The sequence below is a fragment of the Orbicella faveolata genome, unplaced genomic scaffold, assembly GCF_042242905.1.
Source record: "Orbicella faveolata isolate gen_17 unplaced genomic scaffold, um_ofav_v1 contig_46, whole genome shotgun sequence".
Lineage (NCBI taxonomy): Eukaryota > Metazoa > Cnidaria > Anthozoa > Scleractinia > Merulinidae > Orbicella > Orbicella faveolata.
In genome coordinates, this window is record NW_028301576.1 from 14030001 (window position 1) to 14043412 (window position 13412).

Sequence of the window (13412 nt, forward strand, 5' to 3'; positions counted from 1 at the left end):
AAACTAGAAAAATGTGCTTAAACGTAAAATCGCTTATCTAAAAAACACCACTTATGGGTATTAAGTTGATTAATTAACAGAGCTATTACAATACAAGGTTAACGTAGTAAATCCAAAAATGCTCTCAATTAATACCAATAATGTAGTGTTAAAAAATTGTAATACTTAAAGATAATGCATAGACCCCCCCCCCTTTTTTTTTTGTATTTCTATATTTTTTTCTTGTTCTGTGTAGTTACTTAGCTGTCACGTTTTCTTTTTCTTTCATGTATGAGAAAAGTTATTCTACATTGTAAAACTTCAACAGTGCATGTAAGTGTAACGTACGTGTGTTTTAGGTGTATTAATAAAGTGCTTCATTTAAAAAAAAAAAAAAAAAAAATCTTTTAAGATTTTTATTTTTTTGATTTTTATTTTACCGTTTTCACCGTGGCATGAGAGCTGTTATGCTTGCGTTTGTGCTTGCTTTGCTAGTGAAAACGAGGCTTTACTAACCACATGTAGTTCAGCAACCACATACAATTTTACGGCTATAGCACTACAGTAGAGTGACTGATGCCAGATTTTACGGAAGAAACCACGGATTTACACAGGAAATGTCGAATTTAGTAGTGAACACGGAATTTATTTTTTTAGCCAGAAGGTCAGTTTCACTTTGAACTCTCGCCGACGGGTTACTATTTACATCTGATTAGTTCGTAAACAAAGTAAATGATTACAAAGTGAATTCCAAAGAGTTTCGCAGAGTTCTCGTGCCTGACCGCGATATTTTCAAAACTGGAACTTTTCCTGAAAAAACCATCAGCTCTCTTTTGATTGTTTTCATAAACAATAAAAAACGGGAAAGCGTTACTGTTTGGACATGAGCTGAGCCGTGAAAGCATCCTTATATTTTGTTTTCTAGTGTTGACCTTGAGCCTTCAGGGAATCTCTCGCAGGAAATTACACTTTCTGTGATTCAGCCCTCTAAAACCTCTATTATACCCAATCTAGGATCTTATGTTTTCCTTTAATGTGTCTTCTTTTTCGGTGACTTTCTGTTAATTGGTTATTTGCAAGGGATATGTATTGACCGTTGAACGAGTTATTTTCCGATCTTTAATTATTAAATCAAATACTAAATACTGTTGTTCACATTAGGAAAAAAAGGATGAGGTCAAGTGAGTGGAAGAGGGGTGCTTCAAAGAATTGGATTGATAACCCTCAACCGTCCGGACCTCGGTGACTATTACACGGAAGTAAGATATTTATATTGTCCTCACAAGAGTATCGCGTCCTTGTGGGTTAAACTAACGATTGCGCATGCGTAAGTGACTTAACCAAAATGTTATACGTGAATAGAACTAGTTTTAAGTCACAACCCGTGAAGTCGTTGGCGGTTTGAACGGATAGTGTGCGTGAGATTGCCGTTCTTAATTCGCTGCTGAACTGGTACCGTCAGTTAAAACACTTGATCGGGTGCCAAGCTGTTATATGATTATGAGAAAACTAAAATGTGTTCAGGGGTAAAGAGCTATCGAATTTCATTTAGTGTTATGTTAAAAGCAAGCAATTAAATATACGAGCCAAAACGCGAGTAAAGGTCCGGTAATACGGGCAACATTTTTCAAGTTGAAACCCTCAGTTGCGCGTATTACCACGTTTGTGACCAACTTGTCTCGGAGCAAAATACAGTGCCGCTAGTCTGCGGAATCCTTCTTGGTTAATCGTGCGTAAATAAAGATGGCGCCTTCTTCCATATAATTTAGCGTTTCCACGAGCTTCCACTTCGACTTCTGGCCGTCATTTTCTTGATATTCCGTGCCAGCGAAGTTCTCTCAGTATGAAGCTCAGTCGTTTCAGATACCTAGGTGAAAAGTTGTATTTTTGCGACAGTTCTTCCACGCCTTTTGCATTTTTTGCTGCTTGTTTTGAAGGGCCAAACGAGACTATGATAGTCTCGAGTCTCTGTACAGGGCAAATTTCTGACTTTCCATGAGTTACTGGTCTACTTCGAATTCACCCTCGTCTTCACTGTCCGCCATGTTTGTTTTTGTTTGCCGCGTTGCCGCGCCTCGCGGCAGCCAATCATAAGCGTTGAATTCAAATTTGTTGCGAGACAAGTTGTAGCTTCAGTGGTAATACGAGCAGCAAAACTAAAATTTGTTGCAGAAAGTAGGACTCGAGTCTACTTCGGGCAGCATGTTGCCTCAACTTGCAACACTGTATTTTGCTGCGAGACAAGTTGGTCACAAACGTGGTAATACGCGCAACAATGTGTTTCAACTTGCAATGCAACAATGTTGCGAGACAAGTTGAAGAAAAATGTTGCCCGTATTACCGGACCTTAAACTGTGGCATTCTACTTTTGCCTAATTTTATTAATTGACTTTTCTCGCTCCTCTCGTTCCGTTGTATTCTACCTTTCACTTTGTTGAGTTTTTTAAGTTTGTCCTATATTTAAAATCACAACCTCCTCTGATGCGAGTTGGATTAGCGCGTGATAATTACGCTTTGCTGAGCCTTGGTCACCTTAGAGCTGGCGCCTGGCGCTTGTGCCACCTTTAAAACGTTTAATTAGAAAATTTAGGTGTAAACTGTTATCAAAGATGGCCCACTGTTAAAACGAGCAGTATGCCCTAGAAATCCTTATTAACTTTGTGTGCTTTTAATTTCCCCTTGTCCACCGAGACAGAACGAGATAAATTACTTTGCGTGACTTATATATATCAACTGACCCTTTCGTGAAGGGGGAATTCTTCGACGTGTTTCACCTTTGTTATGTCTTTTTCCTGCTTTCCAATATGCATCGAGCATATGCATCGAGCCGTGAAACCATTCTTGGTTTATTACTCTTTCCATGCATGTATACCTGCAGGGAATCATTCGCAGTATTCTCACCGCATTTCTAATAAGCGTATCGCGATAACGCGCTACATTCCGCTAATCCCAAGGGTCTAGGTTAGTGGCGTCTAGAATGATCCTTTGCGGCCTTTCGAACATAAAATCTGACTGCGCAGTGCGAAATTTCGCAGTTTGACGAGATTGCCGTGGAAAGACGTTTTGCGCCCCTCCCTCCTCCCCTGGTGGCGGTGACCACCTCTCACCCGGAGTTTACCCGGCCTTGCCACATATCTTTTGCTTAGGCGGTCGCGGGTTCCTCCCATAACTTAGTCTAATGTGATCGCAACAATAGATATGCAGTGAAGATAACTTACTACTACACTTTGTTTAATTCAACGCTCTAAAACCTTTCTTTACCCAATCAATAATCTTTTTTCTTCTTCTTCTTTAATGTATCTTGCTTTCAGGGGACCTTCCATTCATTAGTTATTTATAATCACAGGGGATATTTATTGAAGGTTTAATAATCTTTTTGATCGAATAAAAAAACTAAATATTGTTGTTTACGAGAACAAAAGTGGCTTGAGGTCAAGTGAGTGGAAGAGGGGTGGTTCAAAGAATTGGATTGATAACCCTCAACCGTCCGGACCTCGGTCAATAGTATGTGGAAGAAAGATATTTATATTGTCCTGGCAAGAGTATCGTGTCTTTGTGGGACATACTGTAGATTGCGCGTGCGTCAAAGACTTACCCAAAATGTTATAGAACTAGACTGAAGTCACAAGTAGACAACTCGTTGGCGGTTTAAACGGATAGACCGTGTGCGAGAGACTGCCGTTCACAATTCGCTGCTGACCACGTACCATCTTAAAACGCGTGATCGGATTGCAAGCTATTCCCGCCATTAGATATTATCATAAAATTAAATGTGTTCAGGGGTAAAGAGCTTTTGAATTTTGTTTAGTGTAATGTTAAAAGTAACAAATAGTCAAATATACAAACCAAAACATGAGTACATTGTGCATTCCAACATAACGTAATTATTTTCGTTTTGTTTCGACCGTTCAGTTATGTTGAGGGTTTTAAATTTAATTGTTCTATCTTAAATCGATATATCCACTGAGGCGTTCAGTTCTAAGAGTTAAATGAGCGCGTCATAATACAAGCTTCACTGATGCCCTGGTGACCTTGGTGCTAGGAAGAGGTGTTTGTGCCACCTGTGAAAACTTTAAAGGAGGAAATTTAAATTTTCCATTCAAGTGTATACCTTCATCAAAGATAGCCCAGTGTTAAAAAGAATGTGAATTTACGAGCGACATACGCTTGAAATCTGTCTCCAACGTTTCCTTTTTAAAAAGCTCATTTGCGCACCGACAGAGAAGGAACCAAATTACATTGCGTGACCCTATTGACTTCAGTTGCGAAGGGGGAAACCCCAAAGTGTTTCACTTTTGTTATGACGTTGTTCTACTTCACATTTTCTTCACTGCTTTAAATTTCTTCGAAATTAAAATCGCAACCTGAACTCAGTCTTTCAGTAGCTGAGAGTTTGATCAGAGCGTATGATTAATGTGTGATCAAAAATTTGCCTTTTTTTCACTAGTTTGTCACTCGGCGTGACTTCATTGATTTTTTATTGTGAAAGGGAAAGGCCCCCTATGTGTTCCCTTTTCATGACTCATCCTCAGTGTAATTTTTGTTGTTGCTGTTTTATGTTTGCCTTCTTGTTTGTTTGTTTTTTATTATTATTATTGTTTTGCTCTATTCTTTGTTGCTGCTGGGTTTTTGTTGTTGTTGTTGTTGTTGTTGTTGTTGTTGTTGTTTGGGGGGGGGGTGGGAGTGTTACGTAAAACTAACCAATTGGGGAGATTTCATTTGATACGACGTAACCAATATACATATGCATTTTTAAAACATTCTAATTGCTGGCAAACTTCCTTTCTCTCAGCAAATATTAATCAAAATGTCCTATCTTTCAGCAATAGATTTAGCCACCAGCTTCCAAAACGTCTACATTTTAAATTCAAATTAACGTTGACAGGATGATATTGCATTCAGCCTAAAAAAGGTTGTGGTAAAAGTTTCATTAGATAGGAAACCCTGCCTCACTGGCACTGCATATTCCAAGACTAGTATAAGAAAAGACTTAGCGACGTTCGACTTTCGAGCAGTTTCAGGTCATGTCCTTGGCAATCACAGATTTCATCAGCCTAAGCAAACCCGACCGCCAAGTTGCTCCTCACCTGGCATTGGCAGAAATGAATACCGCAAGTTTCATCTACAGAAGCATCAACTGAGTGCTTTTCAACGAAGCACCTCCACGTCTTTGTGCAAGAAAACATTCAGTTTGCACCACAGTCCTGCGCACACTCTCAGGTTGACCCTTCGCCAACTGCTCTTTCAATTTTCATTTCAAGTGAAAATGAAAACTTTGACGGAACGGTGAATTTGTTTTGCAAGCAGACTCTCCATTAAGATTGCCGTATTTGAATTGACGTGTTAAAAGACCATTGTGCTAGATTGCGACAAGGATTTTATGGAAGGTTAACCAGATCTTCCAGGTCGATCTGCCATGTTTGAAAATTCTGTAAATAGTTTCGCACATGCTGCGTGCCGTTTGCACGTTCTCCACGCATGAATAGCGAGGTCGATCAAATCGACTTTTAATGGCTTCCTTTTCGTCTGTTTTTGAGATCACTTTTTGTGCATACACTAAAACCACTATTTTTTTTCGTTTTGTTTTCAATCTCGGTGAATAAAGGCACAATACTGATTTACTTCGATTTCAAAGAATAACTGTTAAATATTCTTACAAGCAGACGAACGATAATCCTGAGCTGGTCCTCTTCTCTCGCAAGCCTCAAGTCTTTTGTTAAAAATAATCCAGATACCTGTTCGACCAAGGTCGATTTTTTCTGGCTTAAAGCATAAAATATTTGAATTAAAAAGAAGCAAAAAGGTGTTAACGCGGAGTACAAAAAATGAAGTCAAGTGAGTGGAAGAGGGATTGAGTCAAAGAATGGCATAACCCTCAACCGTCCGGACCTCGCTCAATGCAAATAGGAAAATTAGGTATTGATATTGTTATGGTTATAGTGTCGCTTCTTTGTGGTATACCTGTCGCATGTGCTGTTCTCTGCGCGTGCGCAGATTGCCTTCTACTAAATCACTCACAATTGACTATTTTCATGACGCTTTTATTTCATATTATTTCTTGTCAGGTTCATTTTCTGCCTCGTATTTCTATATCAATGCACTAAAATACTAGAAACTCTTTGAAAGGTGCTTATCAAAAAACACTTTGATAGGCTTTGCTATGTGACAAATGTAAACTCTTGTTGAAGCGTGGCGACGCACGATTTGAATTTTGAGAGGCTCTCACAGACGCCTAAGCAGTTTTTCTCTTTATGGAAGTTGTTGTTTTCTAACGAGATAAGTGCGAAAAATATCAAATTCGCGTCTTATTCAAACGTACCACACGGAAATTCGCGTTAATAAAATGTATGTAAACACAACTTTTCGACAATACGCATTAATTTTATAACGCGTAAATTTTGTTCGCGTTGTTAGCATGCTTCGTTATATTCCTGTAATAAGGTAATTTGTAGTGCATTGCAAATTAAACTTAAACCGAAACTTTGCCTTCTCTAAGCCAATCGCCAATCACAATGAATTAATTTTCTTCACCATGGAAACAGCTCTTGATCCTTTTACGGATGCTTTCGCCTTTCGGTGCATGTCCAAACTTTGGCATACACATAAAGTAACAAAAACCAAATGTAGTGCAAGTATGGCGCACTCCACCATTTAGAAAAACAGAATCAATGATGCACAAATCTAGTGGAAGATATCAACAGATTTACACCGAAATTATCGAATTTCATCAGTTTCATGTTATCTTTGAAGCAAACCACCTAGCAGTTACGCTATTTTGCAAAGAATGGTAGATAACGGAAACATTAATAGTGAAAGGAAACTGACTCATGCGCAGGTGATCATGCATCCCACAAAGAGGACAATTTCCTGTGTGAAACATATAAATATTTTAATTTGTACAAAGTTGACTCGAGTTCCGGACGGTTGAGGTTATCGATTTTTATCAGCCTCACCTCACTTTTTATCAGCGTTACTTCCAAAATTAATTTATTTCATTCCATATTGCTTTCCAACAGTTATCAGCCTAATGGAATTATTTATCTTTAAAATAATCTGCCAAAATTCAGTAACACATTTGAAGATGAGTCAGTATCAACGCTAAAAGATGGTGTTTTGATGTCATCTTTATTACATTATTATTCCTAACTTGATAGTGATGTCAAGATGACATGGAAATATCGTTTTTTGGCGTCGATATTCATTGTAAAATTTAAAATAATTAACGGGAATTTGTTGACATGTTCCGTCTGAACAAATTTGAAATGCATACTTCATGCAACACTGGAAAAATTATTTTCCATAAGAAATGTAACATTGTATTTTGAAGAATCTGCCGGATCGACTGATTAAATACGATGCGAAAACGCCATAATCAAACGCTGTAAGGTAACTCGATTTACCCTGGGACTCTTTCATGCTTTGTGCGTTATTTGTATTCGAATAAATTATCTTAAATATTCCTCAGGCTCTTAACTAATCGTTAACCATCAGATCAGAATGGAGGTTTCATGAGAACGGCTTCAAATACCGGACTACGAAAGTTTGACATGTAAAATATTTTGCTTGCCATTCTAAGAAGAGCTCGTTGAACTATTAGAAACTGTTGGAAACAATCGACTGGAAAGGAAACTAATACAAACTAATCCATCCAGACTTGCTATGCGAAACTCCAGAGCTTCACATACAAAATCTAGGGATTTCAATATTTAAGAGCGTTCTAGTCCTCGCTCCTGGAGTAAGCCTGCTTGGCTTGGCGGTTTTTACGCAATTTTAGCGCCCTAAGAAAGCGCCGAAGCCGCGATAACGAGCGTCAAAAAGCGGCGAAGCCGTGAGCAGCCTGGAAAAGAAACAACTGAGAAACGCGGCTTCGCCGCTTTGTGCGCTCGCGCTCAAATTGCTTAAACCGCCAAGCTACGCAGGCTATCCTGGAGTTCAAATAAAATCTTCACTTCCATACATACATACAAACTTTGTTAAAGCTCCCTAAGTGGGTTTTTCCGCTACAATATAAACGAAAAATACAATTTGAAAAATGAAATGAAATGTCAGAAAAGAAGGATCATCCAACTGTGTATGAACGCTCTGAAACTGTGGGGTGGCTTCCGTAGCATGCAATCCATAGATTTACTGACAAGAAAGACGTACTGATCGGTCTTGTGTGGCTCAATTGGTTTCACGTTGAAGTCCAGACGACAATATGAAACAACACACGAAGCATCCTCATGCGCAGTCGATAATATCATCCCACAAGGAAGGCAGACTCGAATCCAAACGATATAAATACTCGCGCTTTTGGCTAACATAATACGAGATCCGGACGGATGAGGGTTATCAATTTAGCATTGTTTCAAAACAGATCTGATTTGTTCCTACCCCTCTTCCACTCACTTGACCTCAATTTTGTCATAAAGAATAATTTTACGTATTTTTTAAATAAGTAGCGGCCAAAAGCAGGTCACATTTTGAACAAGTCTACAAAGCCCTAGTTCAATGGTCGATCGAAACAGAGATAACCTCAATGATCAGAGGCCTTCACAACGACAGTTTTACACTGATGTTATAGAAGGCAAAAGAAAACGTTTTCCATATTATTATTATATAAGAGTTTCCATGGTTTGTCTACTCATGCGTATGGTTTCAAACAACAAAGGTCGTCTTTCACCCGAGCTATATAAAATATGCAATTTTCTCTAAACCCAGCGGCTGACGCCAGGTAACCATCGAAGTGGTTAAGACTGCAAGTATTAACTGAGAATTTTTGCCTCAGATCCCTCACCCACAGACGTCACCTCACTTACGAAAATTGATTTATTTATCACAGTTAATTTTGTAGAAAAGAAAACAAATACCACGCTCGAGGCAATGATATTGTATTTCCTAAATCTAAACAGTACAAAGACAAACTTTTGATCAAGGCCCAAACACATCGCTTTCCCCTGGATAAAACAGAAATGGCCCTGAGTGAAGAACACCGCAGCGGCCGGGTTGAACGAGTGGTTTTTTCCACCGGTAACCGTTTTGGAAAAAATAAACAGATTATCATATTTGAGGGTCTTTCATTTTTGCGTGTCCTCAAATTATCCTATTCTAACAACACGCACCGGCTTCTATTCGACAGGTCGAGATCACCACTAACGGCTTTTTTCGCCGGTCAAAGGGGCTAGGTTTGGGAGAGACAAACAGATTATGATGCCAAAAGGTCATTCAGACTGTTCCTTGTGCTCAAATTATTCTATGCTGTGAATGAGTCTATGTGCATATGCAAATTTCGTAGTTTTTTGTCGCTTTCGGGGTGACGTAAGACAAAACAGGATAGCAATAACCAATGAAGTAAGAGAATAAATTGTACTTCTTAACAATAGGTTATTGATTTAACCACAAGCATTAAAATACACGTAGCTCGTCAAAAATATTATTGTTAAAATATTTTATAGACCTGAAATAGATATTCTATTTCAAGGGTAACACGATTCTGCCTTTTCATCTAATTTTCTTTCAAACAAAAAACAAAAATATTACTAATTCTACTTAGTTAGGTTTCTTGAGGCTAAATAATTATATTGAGTAGGCCTCTCCAAACGTTGCTGAGAGTACTTGAAACAAAAAACAAACAGAAACAGGTGCCTTTAAAGCGAAGCCAAGATTATTGAAGCATGCGCAGGCGGTCATGTATCCCACAGTCCCCCACAAGGAAGGCATTTGCCTGTGTAAATAATATAAATATGTTAGGTTAATGAACCAAGGCTTGAGGTCCGGACGGTAGAGTGTTATCAACCAGTCAAATTGAACCACCCCTCTTCCACTCACTTGACCTCATTTTCAGTCAACGCTTCTCTGAACGAAAATTGTTTTACTTCTGAGACCAACTCTCTTCCATATGTTTTTCAACAACTATTGTATGTAATGTATGTGTATACTTAATTGGCCACTCCCCATTGGGGCTTTTCAGGACCAATGTAAACAAACAATGATAAATAAATAACTAGGTTAAGAATCCCAACTGGCGGGAGGCAGACCAGTTGGCTTTTTACAAGCGCAGCCGAGAATTTGAACTCGGGGTTACCGAGAACAACATCAGCTAGCGGTCAGAACTGGATTTGAACCCGGGACCTACAGATTTCGAATCCGACGCTCTAACCCGACTCGGCAACGCTGCCTCCAGCGAATGAGGCCGTTCTTTCAAATTCCAGATCAACAGAATTTTGATTACAAAAAAAAAAAAATTTGAACTAGTTGAACTAGCCATCTAAAGAAAACTTCAGGTATCGACGAGAAGCGGTTGTAAATGAAATGTTCAAGAATCTGACTGACTGATGCGATAAATGGAATACCACGAATCTTAAGTGCTGTTCAGTTAAGAACCTCAGTTCATCAATCGATTATTTCACGCTTTGTGCGTTATTTACTAGATGCAGATTTCGTCAGATGACGTAAGAAAGACAATTGAAGCTTTGGACAAACCATCCTGGACAATACATTAGTTTGAGCTGATCTTTTATAATGAGTCAAAATGTTCATAGGAGATGTATTCATCTGCAAGTTCATGTGATAGTTGTCGGAGTAAGGCCGAAGGCCGAAACAACTATTATTTTTAATGTTTTTGACTACTTTTTGACCTATAACAGCAACCGTTTTGACAGTAGTAGTCGTTTTCGTTTCTTGGCGTCGTCGTTTCTAAGGTATGCGCCATAGACGCAGACTGCGCAGTGAAACCAGATGGGCAGAATCACCAGAATTCGGTTATTTCAAAATGGTTGCTCCCAGAGTTCTCGTTTTCCGACCGCTGGTCAAGGGGAACGAAGGCTGTGGGAACGAAGGCTGTGGGAACGAAATTGGGCGTCGTCGTTAAATCATCTTTTACGCACGCGCAGTTGGAAGTACGTACCATAAAGATGTACACTTCTTGACAGAACGAAATAAATATCCAACTTTTGCTTCTTAATCTTCTTAATCTGAGGTCCGGAAGGTTGAGGGTTATCAATCCAAATTCTTAAATCACCCCTCTTCCACTCACTTGACCTCACTTTCTCTCCTTTTTTTTCTTGACAAATAAATCCGTAGAGTAATTGTTAGCAAGCGTGCAAGTCTTTGAGGTAGTCTTGCACTCGTTTCTGGAGTTAACTGGCGTAATTTCTGCCCCCCAATTAACTACATAATCCGTAACTCAAAGTTTGTTTTAATAAGGGTAAGCAAGACCCCATATGAAAGAGACCATATGAAATTTCGCTTTTGACTACTACCATTGAATAAGGATTTATTATTTCGCTATTAAGCCATGTTCTAGTATTTCGGCCTCTAGTTTTTGAAGTCATACCGATTACATAAAGTGCATGGGAATGATGAAGTTAAAATAATTATTGTATTGTGCATTCTCTCGTCGTAATATCGTGAAAGGTGTAACAGTGGAATGATAATAATACACTTTACATGTATAACCGAACTCTCAAGCAAGTGGTTTAATCTAAGAGTCTTTTTTTTTTAATTCTCTCTTGCTAAGTTTACCGAATCATGCGCAGTTGATAACACCATCCCATAAGGATGGCAGACTCCAATACAAACGATATAAATACTCGCACTTCCGTTTACTCCAGACCGAGGTCCGGACGGTCGAGGGTTATCAGTTTAGAATTCTCTCTCCGGCGCGAATTCTGATTTGTTGTCACTCCTCTTCCACCCACTTGATCTCACTTTTTATCTGATCAAGAAAATTTTTCCTTGCTTTTTTAACATCCAATTAGCAGCCGAGTACAAGTCATACTCTAAGCTAGAAATTTTGAAACAAGTCTTATAAGGTTGTCAACAGTTGAAACATATAACCTAATCATCAGATACTTTTTCCACGAAAGTCGTACCCTAATGTTTAAGAAAGAAGAAAAAAAAACGTTTTCTGTCAGAGATTCAGTTATTGCCTGCACGTGCGTATGCTATCATGTCTTCCGACTGAACTCTGTAAAATTGTGGGGTTTTTTTTTCTAAACTTTGCGAGTCCCAGCGGTTGTCGGTTACCATCGAATTGGTTAAAACTAAGATTATTAACTGAGAATGTTTGCTTGAAATCCCTCATCCACACGAACAGATTGATCAATTTATCACTGGTAATTTTGTAGACTGAGGAAACCAACTGAAAACGCTTGAGGCAATGATATTGAACTTAGCTCAAAGACAAACTTATGATAAAGTCCCAAAGACATCGCTTTCCCCTGGGAAAAACAGAAATGGCCGTGGCTGAAGAACTCTGCTCCGGCTTCTATTCGACAGGCCAGATGGAACTTGTGATTTTTCTGCCGGTAATCGTTTTGGAAAAGACAAACAATTTTAAGTGATGCTAGAGAGTCTTTCATTTTCATGTGTGCTCAAATTATTTTATGCTTTGAATGAGTTAATGAACGTATGCAAATTTGGCAGTTTTTTATCGCTTTCGAGATGAATCAAGACAAAACAATATGACAACAATCAATGGACTAAGTGGATAAATTATCTGACTTCCGTACAAAAGGCCATTGTTTTAACAACACATACCCTTAAAATAGACACAGTCGTTAAAAAGCATTCTAGTTAACAAATCGAATGCGGTTTAGCGTGGTCTGTACTCTTATGGACAACGATACGCGTCATCACAGTACTAGTGGTCAAAATGTTGTGGACAATATCAACGTAAAAGAAAATGCTTTTTCAGAGCGCGAGCTGGAAATGACATTGCGTGACACATTGACGCGAGCAGCGTTGTGTGGACTCTTATCGACAACAGCAAATTAGCCAATCAGATTGCCAGATTGACAACAATTGTGGTTAAAACCTGAAATCGCCATTCCATTTCCAATGTAAAACGATACCGTACTTTCGGCTAATTTTCGTTTAAACAAAAGAAAAATTGCTAATTCTAATCGTAAAAATAAGGAATATTTAGTTAGCAATTTGCCTTCCAAAAACGTGCTATGTGAAACCAAAATTATGGCTGGTTTGCAGTGTCACGCCATCAAAAATAAAAATCGTAACCATTCAATAAATTAAGTCAAGAAGCTGAGATATCAAAGATGATTGATATATAAATAACCTCGCCAATTTTTAAGTCTGTACGGTTTTCCATCTGCGCGTTATTCGGAAAAGTGTTTCACTCAAATTTATAGAGCTTTGTATGGTGTCGCCATGTTTGTGTCCCTCGGACGGACACAAACATGGCGGCCGTAAAGTAACAGAAACATCTGTCATTGAGTTTTGCCACTGAAACGATACTTTATTACTCTAGAGCTCCGATACATTGAAATTAATAGTTTGTCTGGAGCAAGAACTGTTTAGTTAGTAAAAACTTGAGCAATAACTCATCTTTTGACTTACTCGACAGCCTTATCGAGCCGCCATTTTAATGTCACGCAATGCATAAACTTGGAAATTCCGACGTGCTCCATTACATAATGAGGAACCGTGTCGGGCTT